At 38.4% G+C, this 13,199-nt stretch overlaps 1 protein-coding gene and 1 pseudogene across 1 annotated transcript in view; both read left to right on the top strand.

Moving 5' to 3' along the window:
* LOC145495875 (uncharacterized) overlaps window positions 1–13,199 on the top strand; it is a 297,135-nt gene that overhangs the window by 69,096 nt on the left and 214,840 nt on the right. The gene's annotated exons all lie outside the window — the stretch shown is intronic.
* Window positions 889–2,789, top strand: LOC145495898 (uncharacterized; annotated as a pseudogene).

Genomic DNA, 13,199 nt, shown 5'->3' on the forward strand with positions numbered 1-13,199 from the left:
CAGCCTGTTGAGATCGTTATAGTATCAGACCAACCGCCGTCTTATGATACATTGGAAGTTTTTCTTGACATAAATACGCCGAACAGTGTAGATAACGAAGTAGTGATGGAGAACCTACTTATAGAAAACGAGGAAGACGAGTTTATGAGACAACCCTCCCAACTTGATGAAGTCGACGATGAGCAGCAAATGACTGCAGATAAAACAGAGAAATTGGAGTCAGATGATGATGAGGACCTAGATTCAGAACAACCTAGCGAGAGGAAATCTAAATGGTACATTGAAAGGAATGGTTCTCCGATCCATATAAAGAAAGCTTTGAAGTTGCTGATCCCAAGAGAGTTTATCTCGAAAGAACGAAGCCGCAAACATTGGGTTACTAATTCCCTCCACACTTCTCTCAAACCCATTGACCCATCTCACGATGTAATTCAGTTCAGGCACGTGGCAGTTGCAGACAAAGATGACTACTTCATTCTTCATATTTTGTCTATCTTATCTGAAGATGGAAAAGAACTAGTCAGCACCAGTTCTAAATGCAGACACACCGTCAGAGGCATAATCTACCGAGATGTAAAAAGTAACCAGTATGGTTTTGTGAGCTCTGTTTTTGTCTCTCGATGGTTGCCAGTCAGTAAAGTACTAATGGAAGTAGTGCTTGAGACCGACAGTGATGGCATAGCAAAGTTATCTGAAAAGAGCCAACTCGACCTAGAGACTGGGCTTGCAAATTACAACCGTAGTGAAACAGGCATTGATCAAATTGCTGAGTGTGCTGACGACAACAAATTTTACGAGGTTGAAAAAATAATTGACGTCCGTCTAAATAGATAGTACCACTCCGAGGAGTACAAAGTGCGTTTCAAAGGATATAGCTCTGAGGACGACATGTGGCTTCCAAGTTCTTCTTTCCGAGAGCCTGTTCAGTTTCAGACTGTTTCAAAGAGAGGGAGAGCGCGGAAACATAGAACCAAAAATGAAGGCGAAGTTGAAGTCCAGCAACGGAAAAAGATTAAGAGTTCAAATGTTACGACAGCCAATAATCCAAATTCAGAGAGTCATGAAAGAATAAAGAAAGATGTGCCTACTGGTAAGATTCCATTACCAAGAAAGAAAACTCCCCTCACCAAGACAGGTAAAAAGAGGAAATCTACCAAAAAGAAAGACGGAAAAAACTTCAGAAAGTCCCTTCGCAGCCAGTCTCTGCCAGAATGCAATTCCAGTGGAAGCGACCTGGAAACCCATTTTGCTCCGCAAACCAAGAGGAAATGTAAACGAAAGACTCCAAGTGAAAAACCTGGCAGTAAATTAGGTGAAAGCGTAAATGTTATTTTGGAAAAAAGACAGTCATACGCTGGTGATGATCATGGAGATGATATTGACCCATCAACCACCCACAGCAGTCGCGGCTCTTGTTCTGATAACGGAAAAAGCGATGGAGACCAATTACAAGTGTGCAGAGGCTCATTTCACCAGTCTTGGCACGAGGACTGCCAGTGTCCTGGACAGCAGTGTTCATCGATAACCCTTACCTCTTTGCTATATACTACAGTTAAACCTGTAGAGTCCTGGAAAGCAAGTGATCTTGACCAAGTCCTACTCACAGGAGACAAAGTACATGTCAACCAGCTTTGCTACATTGGAAAATCCGCAAGCGGTGGACTTAAGTTAGCTCTTGATGAACTTCCTAAAGACTTGCAATGTTTCCGTTTTCAGTTTCTTACAGAGAGAGAAATAGTAGGTGGGACAATTGATAAAAGGGACACTACCTCAGACGATGATGACTTCGCTAGATTAGAGGACATCTTTGAAAAATGTCAAAAAGAGAAAGCAACTGGATTATTGTTACGAATTTTAGACTACACTATTGCCTGTGCACCAAGCTATTCCACATGGCATGTAATAGATTCTCATGCAAGAAATTCGAGAGGAATGGTAGATGAAAAGGGGTCTTCAGTGGTGCTTAAATTCGACAACTTCAATGCCCTTATCTATTACATAAGATCCTTCGTTGAGGCTGCAACCTCTCAAAGAAGTCTCACCATAGATGATCTAACATTTGAAGCACTCGTCTTGAACATCAAAGAACGAAAGTCTACAGAAAGTGACGATGTCCTCATTCTTCCTGTGTCCACTCTGTTATCGCATCAAACCAGCTTTGGAAGTGTAGATGTGCATAGTTGCTTTACATTGTGCCTCGAGAAAGACCAAGAAGTGAATGATGACGTTCTGGATTTTTATTTGCTCCACGCCGCTGAAAATCAGCTACATTGCGATTTAAAGAAGATGTTATGTCTATATAATTCCTGTGTCTATAAAAAATTATCGCAATTCAACCCACAGGCGTTAATGAAATGGACAAAAAATACAGACATTTTCTCCAAGAAGTATCTGGTAATTCCCGTGTGTAATAGTCGCCATTGGATTTTGGTAATCGTCAGGATAGATTCCAGTATCAGGCTGATGATACTCGATTCCCTACACAAGGAGCAAAAAACACTGTTGAACGTAGGATAGTTAGATACCTTAAAGACGTGTGGTCAGCTAGACCACCACAAGGTGGAAAAAAGACCCTGGAGGTGGAAGAGGTCAGCTATCCTACAGTCCCTCAACAGCCAAACAACAAAGACTGTGGTTTATACGTAATGAAATGTTTTGAACAGTTCTTGGAATTTGTCAACAGAGACTTGCAGTGGTCTACATGGAATCGAAACTTCGCCCACCGAGACGTTCTCTCCCTCCGTAAGATAGTTAAAAATACTATTATGGATGAAGTATCCAGTAAGTGAAAAAGAGTTTGAATAATTAAGCAATAGACCACACTCTAATTAAACAATAGAATGTTCCTGTCGTTGCCCGAGAAGCGAAGAAAGTGTGAAGGTCGAAGGGTATTTGTGATTTTTTACGTGGCAGCAATAAGCAGCAAGTTGTAGTATTATTTATACGAAACTACTGGGGCCTTTGATTTGACGGACCAAATCTGCCTCAACTAAGAATCATAAGTTACTGTTTTCAGTTAGATTTCGTAACGACTTTAAATTAAGAAATGTGCGTATATGTTCTGTTCTTATTAATTCCTAGAAGACAAAAGTTGAGTTGTTTTGTAGGCACTTTGCGGTAACTGGTATATCTTTAGAGTGATAACTTGCATCACTACAACTTTAAGGGCCCATTAACTGATCTTTTTAAGCCGTTGCTGAGGAAAATTTATTTTCTTATAACCTTGTCATTTGTACATAGTTCAGGGTTATTTCATGTACTTTATCTTAACCATCATCAGTTACACAAGTGTTGAAGTCATCAGGCCACGCGCATGGTCATGTGACTCAATCGGAAAAATGTAAAGTCACCCAAGCATATTACTTCGTGGGGATTTATACCTTGTTCAGTATTCTAACTTAAATCTATATTACGCTATGCATAGATTTTGCTTCATTTCTAAAAGGCCAGATTTTGAGAGAATTTCGTAATTTACGGGAAAAAAAGTATGATTTTTTTGTTTCCAACGTTGGCTTAATTCGTAACTCGTCAAAAAGAGCTGTTTTTAATGGGAAACAGCATTTCCCTTAGCATTTAAAGAAACCGAAAATGCCCGCGATATCTATCGGAAGTTACTCTATCAGCGCGTGCGCAGTCTACACTACCAGCAGCTCGATAAGGTCAAACGAAGCTCACGAAAGCCCCACGGAGGTGATTAAGATTTCTCTTTTGTGCTTGTTTTTCTGTTTTTCGTTTAGTTTGTTTTGGTTTGTACTTTGTCACTTTGTTACTTTGAATTGTGTTAAACACTAAGAAAAAAATATATAAATGTAACCGAATGTGAAAGCTTTTGAATTGTTCAAATTTTCCGTGCTTAGGCTGACCTTAGCAAATCGGTTAATGGGCCCTTACAACATCAGGATACTACTAGCCAGACTATTGCTAACCCCATGGAATACGTCCAGGTCCATTGTTTTTATCCGCGTTGTCTTATAACCTGGTGTAAACACTATTGTTGTACCCTTAGCAGTTTTTAGGGTTAGAAAGTACGGTTCAACCCCTCTTAAACAGCCACTCTCGGGGAAAATAGGGGTTCTACTGTATGTTTAATTAGCCTTCAATCATTAAAATCTAGCATTTTCATCCAGACATAAAATAGTGCATACTATATATACACTACATTTTGGACCTCTGTGTGTTCTCATTGCACACGTTAGGGTTTTCCTGCTATTTTTCAGATCCAATACATATTATATATATACCTTAATACCTTGTTGTAATTTTAATTTTTCGTATAAATTCAAGTCGTATATTGCTGTATAGTTAGTTCTCAAAACCCACTTGGGAGAAATGAATAAATAGCATTGTATGGCTAAATTGTCTATTCTAGCTCAAAACTTGACCACCAACGATAACTGGTCGAAAAACCACCAGTCTTCGTCGAAAACTTGGATGGAAATCTGTGAACAAACAATTTAAACGAGAAACTACAAAATTGCGCACCTTTTGACAAATTCAAGTAAAATTGATCAACTACCCTTTGAACTGTTCTTTACACATATACTTGAACTTTTGTCATTTGCATTACAATGTAATCCACCTTGAAGTTGAGCCAAAAACCGCTAAATTGGCCGAATTTCCCGCGTTTCTATGCTTGGTTTTATTTACGAAAGCACTGTTGACTGCTGCAAGTCAGTTTCACAGTGCCCTATAAAGGACACGTCTTTCAATTTTATCGCGCGATAAAATAACGTCGCCGCGCCATTATCGCCCGAGAAGTAATAGTAATTGGACCGAGTGGAGTGCAATTCAGGGAGTAATCGCGCGAATAATTTCAAAATCTGACGAGCGCGAAGCGCAATGCCGATTTGAAATTACGAGCACGATTACTCCCTGAATTGTACGACACGAGGTCCAATTACTAATTAATCGTATCTATAAGAAATTTTGGGATTAAAAATGTCTCTTTGAGAAATTCTTTTGAGCGAAAACGTCTGTACGCTTTTCAGAAATTTTGAGAACTGTAAGAAACAGTGCGAAGGAAGCCATTAAATTGCGCGTAATTGACGCGCGAGTCACGTGGGTGTCCAATTACAGGTATCCAGCGACAAAAGTTCAAATTGGATACCTGTAATTGGACAACCACGTGATCGCGCGCGGATTACGTGACAAATAGGCGCGCTGAAAACCAATCACGATCGAGATTTTTGTTATAGATACGATAAGCTAAAAAATTAAAGCGCGAAAAAATGGGAATAGAAGCTTGCGCAAGTTTAAATCAGGACACATGCTGACATGACGGCTAACTGGCTTCCACAAACTCTGAAACTGGAGCAAGCTAGACAGCCATCTGTTTATTGAACAAGCTAATGAAATCCCGGTCTTCAATCAAATTCAGGGCTTAAAAAAATTAAGGTTTTTGGAGAGCTGACAATAATAGGTGTAAACAGGGTCAAACAAACGAAGCAGATATGAATCCTGCATATATGGCTTTCTTTAACGTGGCGAGGAAGGAGAAGTGATAATACATAATAGGCACGCACTGCTGGCATTTAGAAAGAAGCAAAGCTGAAAACATAGGCTTTTCTTTATATTTCCGTTCTGATCTCACATTTGGTGACGAAACACTGCATATACTGTACAAGGACAAACCCCTTTTCTTGTAGGTTTACGAACGTTTCTGAACCGATCAAGGGATTGTCGTTGGCGTAGGAATCTTTTTACGGTCAAAACCGAATAATTTGATCGTTTTAGATGCTCTAACCACAAAAATAACTTCTCCAATAATCTGATAAGTAGGCTAATCGCCAGCTCAATCGCCTCAATTGCCTTTATCTTTCATTAGGTTCACGTACATTCCTGATTACCTCTAATGCTCACCGAAACTTTTAGCAGCTTTTGGAATAATTAGGCCAAACGAAAATTTTAGAGAATAAAGAAAACCGTCCGAAAATTATGGGACATGATAAAAGTGAGCACATCAATTCCGAAAATTCTAGGGAAACTTTATGGTTTTCCGAAAAAATTTGAGAAGTCTAGAGCGTCGCTGGGAAAAAAATTTCGAAATTCTTAGCCAACGTTCCATCCGAACAGATATTTTACCGAAATATTCCGTTGGGTGCCCTTGAATTCTGTATTACTGTATACACCTTATTCCAAAATGGCCGCCATTTTAGTATTCTTTTGTTTACTTGCAAATTAGCTCTTGTTGCCTCGTTCTTAAACTCGAAATTCAAAAGAATATTTTCTCTTAAACGAGGCAACAAGGGCTAGTTTGCAAGTAAACAAAAGAATACTAAAACGGCGGCCATTTTGGAATAAGGTGTATGTTTAAAAACTACAGAATTAAAAATTAGTCATGAATCAAATTTCTACAATTTCAAGTCTACGAGGGAGAGTTTCAACAATGGAGGTAAGGTAAAGTCTGCATCAGGCCAAGTGATCCAAACTACCACACCTTATCCCAGTCTCTGTAGCATCAACTGATAAGGAGTCTTTCTACTCGCGCGTTCCCCTCCCCCCTTTAAATGAGATGCTAGTCTGTTGCAGGGTTAGGCCCAGTATGAAATTCAACCAGTATCCCATTGTATATGATCGAGTGGAGGGGGGCACTGTGAGAGTTACATGTCATTTCCAAGAACACTGTGCAATGCAATAGCTGAATAGTGAAACAATAACATCTCTATTTGTTTTAATTTTCTGCCTACATCATGTTCCATTATCCCTAGCACAGCTACATGTAAAATCAAGTAACTGATAACTTCTCCAACAAAACACAAAGAAACACCAAGTCTCACCTGATATAGGATCTATTGCCGCTATATGAATCTTTCTCAGCATACAGCCTTCTGGTTGTTATGAACTGTATCTGGTAAGAAATGGGAACTGTTATAACGGTTACCATTTAAGTTTTACAAATTACAGAATGAAAAATAAGTAATCAGATTTTTAAAGTTTTAACCCTACTATGCTGATTTTGGACTATGAAGGTACATGTTCAGTTGTAAGGTAAAGTCTTCATCAGACTAAGTGATTTAAGCCACCACAGCTTATCCCAGTCTCTGCCGCATTAGATGATCTTGAGTGGTTCTACTCCGATGGGATGTGAATCTGTCTGTTTCACAGAACTACACAGTTGATTTTTAGCAGTGTAAACCCTACAAGGGCAAGGTTTGACAAAGAAGCTAAGGTTAAGTCTGCACCAGGCCAAGTGATGCAAACCACTACAGCTTATCCCAGTCTCTGTGACATAAGTGATTATGAGTGTTTATGAACTACTCCCCCATGGGATACTAGTCTGTCAATGGGTTATCACTCAGTATTAAGTTCACCCAGAACTCATTTGTACACCTGGGTGGAGAGAGGTATTGTGAGAGTTAAGTGTCTTGCCCAAGAAAACAATGTGGAGACCCTACCAGTTGACTCAAACTCAGATTTCTTGATCTGCAGTCCAGTGTGCTTAACATTAGATTACTGCATCCCTCCTCCCACAAAAGAATACTCGTCGATAACAGCAGCCCAGGTATTGCAGTCTTAAGAAATTTTTGTACACCCTAGCCTGAAGGACTAAGGTGTTGTATGGCCACATAACATTAGTTTAAATATCCCACCTACATTGTGTCATTCCCAATACATGAAACTAAACACAAAGAAATTGTGACTCGCTTATATGGAATCTGATGTTTCAATGTGATTCTTTCTCCTATTGATTCTCAGCACATTAAATGTCTCGTCATTAGCTTTCATTGTTGCTCGGCTCTGTTTTGAATCTACATGTAGTAAGAAACAGGAAATGTTCATGACAGCCTTATCTCTTAAGTTTTACAAACTATACACAATTAAAAATGAGTCATCAGCTTTTTATAAAGTTTCAACCCTACTAGGGGAGAGATTTGACAATGAAGCTAAAGTAGAATCTATGTCAGGCTAAGTGATCCAAAACACTGCTGCAGCTTCTGCTGTTTTTATTTTGAAGCATACTGTACATGCTTCATATGCAGTCCAGTGTACTGACCATTACATGTAAACCACCATGTCTCTTCAGTTTCCACAATAACAAATGCTATGACTAAATAACATGAAGCTAAATGGTCAAGGAAGTTATTATACTTAAAGAAATTAAAGAAATTATTTGGGTCCCTCCTCCCACAAATGAACATTCACCAACAACAGTATCAGCAGTACGGCTAGGTTATCTGTAGTCGCAAACATGGAACAAAAGATTCTTGAAATAGCTGAACAACATTGAAATAACTACTACCCACTTTATTTCATTTTTGTCTGCATAGTGTTATTCTTCCTTGTGCAGGTAGCAAAAATAATGATATTTATAACCACTCCAACCCTCCAGATAAGGTGGAGTATTTTTAGGATTTCTCATGGGTATCACTTAAGTCAATTTTGTTTTATTTCACTTCTCCCTAAAAAGTTGAAAGGTGAAATTTCTCAAGTTTTTTCAGCTTTTTGCTGTTTCCATAGGAAAATGTCAGATGCGCTGGTTACGTGGTAATTTTTTAAGTATAGTCAGTAAACCCTCTGTGATGCCATTTTGCAAAGTGCATTAGCAAAGAAAATACGCAAAGCATAACAGGATACTTACAGTAGTAAACACAAGCAATCATGATTTTGGCCCAATATTTGCATAGGTTGACGTCCAAACAAAACAGACATTTTACAACTTTTGGTATGATGTGATGTGTGCTTTTAATTAACATTATTTTACGTCAAATGTGTATTTAATAGCATATTTCTAATTGTATATGGACCAAAAACTTAATGATCAGTAAGCCCACAGAAACGTGCACTCCATCTTTATCCACTGCATTGCAGTCCCAACACCTACAGACAGCCTGTCACTCAGAAAATAATTCATTTGTCCCTTGCATATCTACATTGTATGTGTTTGTATCTTCTCTCTCGCTAAATTAGTGTTGTTTTATCTAAACATGTCCATTGGGTCCCTTTATCATAATATTCTCCTGTTTGGTATCATTCTACATTTATTTAAAGCAAGTTTTTTTTCTGTGGCTTTGTTTTGAAGATAAAACTCATTATATTTTAAAAAGCTGCTTTAAATTAATAGCTTTTGCTATCACTTGCCTACCAATAGTAGTTTCCATGTTGATATCATATCATGTCCTGTAATGAAAATCTAGGCTCCAGACGAGTGAGTTTCAGTTTGATGTGTTTCATTCTGTGGGAACAAACAATGTACATGTATGAGGTGACTATTAAGCAACTGCATTACATACATTTATTTGACATTTATAATTTATAAGTCTTAGTGAATACACAAACTTTCATGTTGTACTCTACATATCATCTGTTTTGTACTCTGCAATATAGGAATTATTGTACAGTCGAACCTTGATTATCCGTACCTCAATTATCCGGATTTCTCGATTATCTGGACTTTTTCTCTAGTCCCAATTTTGTCATGAATATTTATTAGTCATGATCAAGATCTGTAGCAATATTCTTTTGAAAACGATAGCATTGAAAAGTGGAGTCAAAAACAAGTTTGTTTTGCTTTTAAAGAGCAAAAGCAGCGCTTGCACACGTCGTAACTAATGAAGAACACTCGAATGAGTTCTGATTGGCTATGTGTTGAGTGGTTTAAGATGTACAGTAGACCATATTGTTTTCCAAACGATTTGTAAAAGTGTTACACGATTAAATTTTGCTTTATTTAAAAAGTTTTGCTCCGATTATCCGGACCCTCGATTATCCGCACTATTTCGTCTAGTCCCAACAAGTCCGGATAATCGAGGTTCGACTGGAGCTATATCAAATAACTCATCATTCATTGCGCAGTCACTTGGGTGTCCAATTGTATATCCTGCCACAACTTAATTTTGTAATTGGATTCACACACCACTCGCTTGTGCTTTACTGCCTTTATTCTCAGTGTTTCCTACAGTGTTAAAAATTTATAGAAAACACTGCCAAGTGTTTTTGCTGAAAAGAAGTTTGTACTAAAGACTTTGTTACTGATGGGGTTATCACTGTAGTAATCAACCTTGTTCTGCATGCTTGTCCGACTTGAAATTACACTCATGCGATTACACCCTAAATTGTACTCCACTCAGTCCAATTACATATGGCTTATTGACCAAGCATGAGGTCAAGATGACTGGATATTGGTCAACCTCTATTCTGGCATATTTATGGACCAAAACAGAGTCAAGGTCTATAAACATACAAAAAAAAACAACAACAACACTTGGCCAATATTCAGCAATATTCACCGAACATGTTAGGTCAGTATATGAGTTATAATGTGGTAAAGAAAAATTTTATCTCGTGGGACACAGCGCATATAACCCCCACTGGCAAGATAGTGCCATCTTGCCTGCTGGGGTAGCCAATCATAGTGCAGGATTATCAGATTCAGGGAATTGTAATAATTTGATTAGAAGGATAACAACAATTTACAGGGTTTCATTAAGGGCCAAGCACTGGGCAAATTGACCGGCTTCATGTGAGGATGATTTTGCCTGCCTGGTTTGACCATGTAGAGGAAAGTTCTTCTTTAATATAAAGAAGTTTTCCCTACCTGTGTAAACCAGTTGCTCGATCTCATGTTGAAAACTTAATGAAAGCCCTACAATTTAGCTTTCAACTGGATTCAAAAATATGCACAGCTATTTGCTCTTGGGCGCTATTATGAAAACCAACTTGGTATTAAAGCCCCAATGAAATGTTCAATTTTACTGCCAGGTGCTCAAATTCGCCTTCTAAAAACGCTTCCGTCGTCTTACATTAACTTCTGGAAGTTCCTTTTTAATTTGAAGGACTAAATCTTACTTATGATACCACAATATAAGACCAAGCCACAGAAGGGCAAATAAAAACAGAAAAACACCAAAATGTCTTACCTTGCGAGACACTTCACCCGCCATATTTTCGAAGATATCGTGCCTCTGGACACGTGATCTTTGATTGTGCTTTCTGTGTATGATGGCATACTCAACCGGCGGCCTGTTAAGGGACGGGAATCGGGATATCTTCCGGGTGTCTCTCGAAAGTGTCACGTGATTAGCTGTTTCCACACGTGCTGTTAATTATAACAGACCGTGTGCACGAATCGTTTTTATAAATTTAGAGCTTTTTCAAGCCATCGTCTTTTCTTTTGGTTAAGATATCGAGCTGTATAAAGGACGTGGTACTGCTGTGGCTGTATCAAGCCACATTCAAGCATTATAAATAAGTCGTGTCGTTAAAAATCATAGTCTGTCCAAAGACGTTAATCTTTTTGCTACGAGTTACTTTTTCTAGAGCGTGCGAGCAATGCGAGCGCGAGAATGTTTTTCCCTAGGGCCATCCCCTTGAAGCTTCTTGAGTTCGCGCTTTTCTCAAATCCCCTGTGGTTAACACTTTACTCAAGCCAAAATAGAGCGTCTGTGGACACACTATAATAAACACGTCTATTTTCAAACTTTCTTCAGAACCATTTCCTTGTGCTTAGTAAGATTATAAAGAAAGCCTTTGTCTTTGATAGAAGGAATCAAACTCTACCTCCTTTCTTTTGAGCCCTTGGGATTTTTTTATTTTAACGCGCAGTTGGCCAACTCGGACTGGCTGCGCACGAGGAGTGACAGTTTTTTTAGACCACATGTTCCCGTCTAATGAAATTCATCATTCCAATCTTGACTTGACGCCTGAAAACTGAAGCATAATTAAACTTCAGTCTTTGAAGGGGGTTTAACTAACTTTTAACCATCTTATGTGTGGCGACAGAATATAATCTTCAGTATCCTTCCTTTCATCAAAACTTCCTCTTCTTATTTAAATTTGAAGATAAGCTAAGCTCGAAGTTGCAATGACGTCTTGACATACTGATATTTATTCAATATTCAGGCTAACTCAGTCAGGAGTCACCTTGAGCAAAAAAGAAAAAAAACTTTCACGGAAAAACAACGAAAGTTTGTGTTTAAATTTTCAACTATACCAAAACAAAGGTAGAAAACACGGAGAATACCATGGAAACAGTAGGTTTTTAAAAAACTTTCAAAAAAACATGATTGGTTTTTATTTTCGAAACACAAAATAAAACGTCTTCGGAAAAATAAAGATAGTCGTATTTGTCTTGTTACGGTCACTTAACGACTGATAATATATATTTTTCTGGAGTATGGCAAAATTAGACCCGGACAATCTGTTTGCCACAGGAATCAATTTAAATTCAGTTGCTGGAGTGGCGTTTAATTAACTAACTTTTAATTTATAACAATCGCATGCTGAGCTGTAGAATGTAACGTGCGCGTTCAACATCCTACCCTTTGTCCAGACTTTAACAAAACCGAGGAATGTATAAATGGTTTTGTATTTCAATTTAAGCTTCATCACAAACCAACTTGAACAAAAAAAAAACACATAACTCAAGAGAGAAACAACTACACAATGTTCAATACTCAATAAAAACAAAACAAAGATGAGGAACACTGAAAATGTCCTGGAAATTCTATTGTTTTTTTTAACTATGTGATTGTTAAAAATATGAGTTTGGAACGTTTATTTCATTTGAGAACATATTCACCTATAAACAGGCGCGCAAGATGGAAGCGTATTTGACAAAACCGCTGATCGAAGTATTTAGCTTGCATCATACGTGCGTAATTTGAACGGGAAGTCTTAGTAATAGTTGGTGGAGTCAAACTGGCTTTCGCAGAAATAGCTCTGAATGGTTCATCTCTCACAGCTGGCGCGTTTGCCACCCACAGAGACACAACACACCATCCTTCATTACACAGCGTTGACTCCTAAGGAGGCGTTATTTCGGCTACATATCTCCAGCTGGTGCTGTCTCAATATTATCTTGATATTTTCCACAGGCCTTGAGAACTGAAGACATCCGTTGCGCTTTCAAAATGAATGTTTTTGGTCCCGTTGTTTTTTTGTCATGGATTTCAATAATGCTTCGTCCGACGCACTCGGAGGGTGAGTTCAAAACTGTCCTTACATTTTAATTTATACTCTCTAATTGCCGTTTTATACACCCTGAAATTGTGTATCCTAACACCCACCAATTTGCCGGGTTCTTATCACGAACTCTGCCTCATAAGAGGGTTGAGTTTGTTGTTGGTTCTTTCTCTTCCTCTCGTTGGCTTTTTTCCGGGGTACTCCGATTTTCCCCTCTTCATGAAAGCCGACAATTTTAAATTTCGAATTTGATCAGGAATCCAAGCGCAACGGGTTTGTCGGTCGCAAGTTTGTTACAT

Source organism: Orbicella franksi, chromosome 8 (genome assembly GCF_964199315.1).
Source record: "Orbicella franksi chromosome 8, jaOrbFran1.1, whole genome shotgun sequence".
Classification (NCBI taxonomy): Eukaryota; Metazoa; Cnidaria; class Anthozoa; order Scleractinia; family Merulinidae; genus Orbicella; species Orbicella franksi.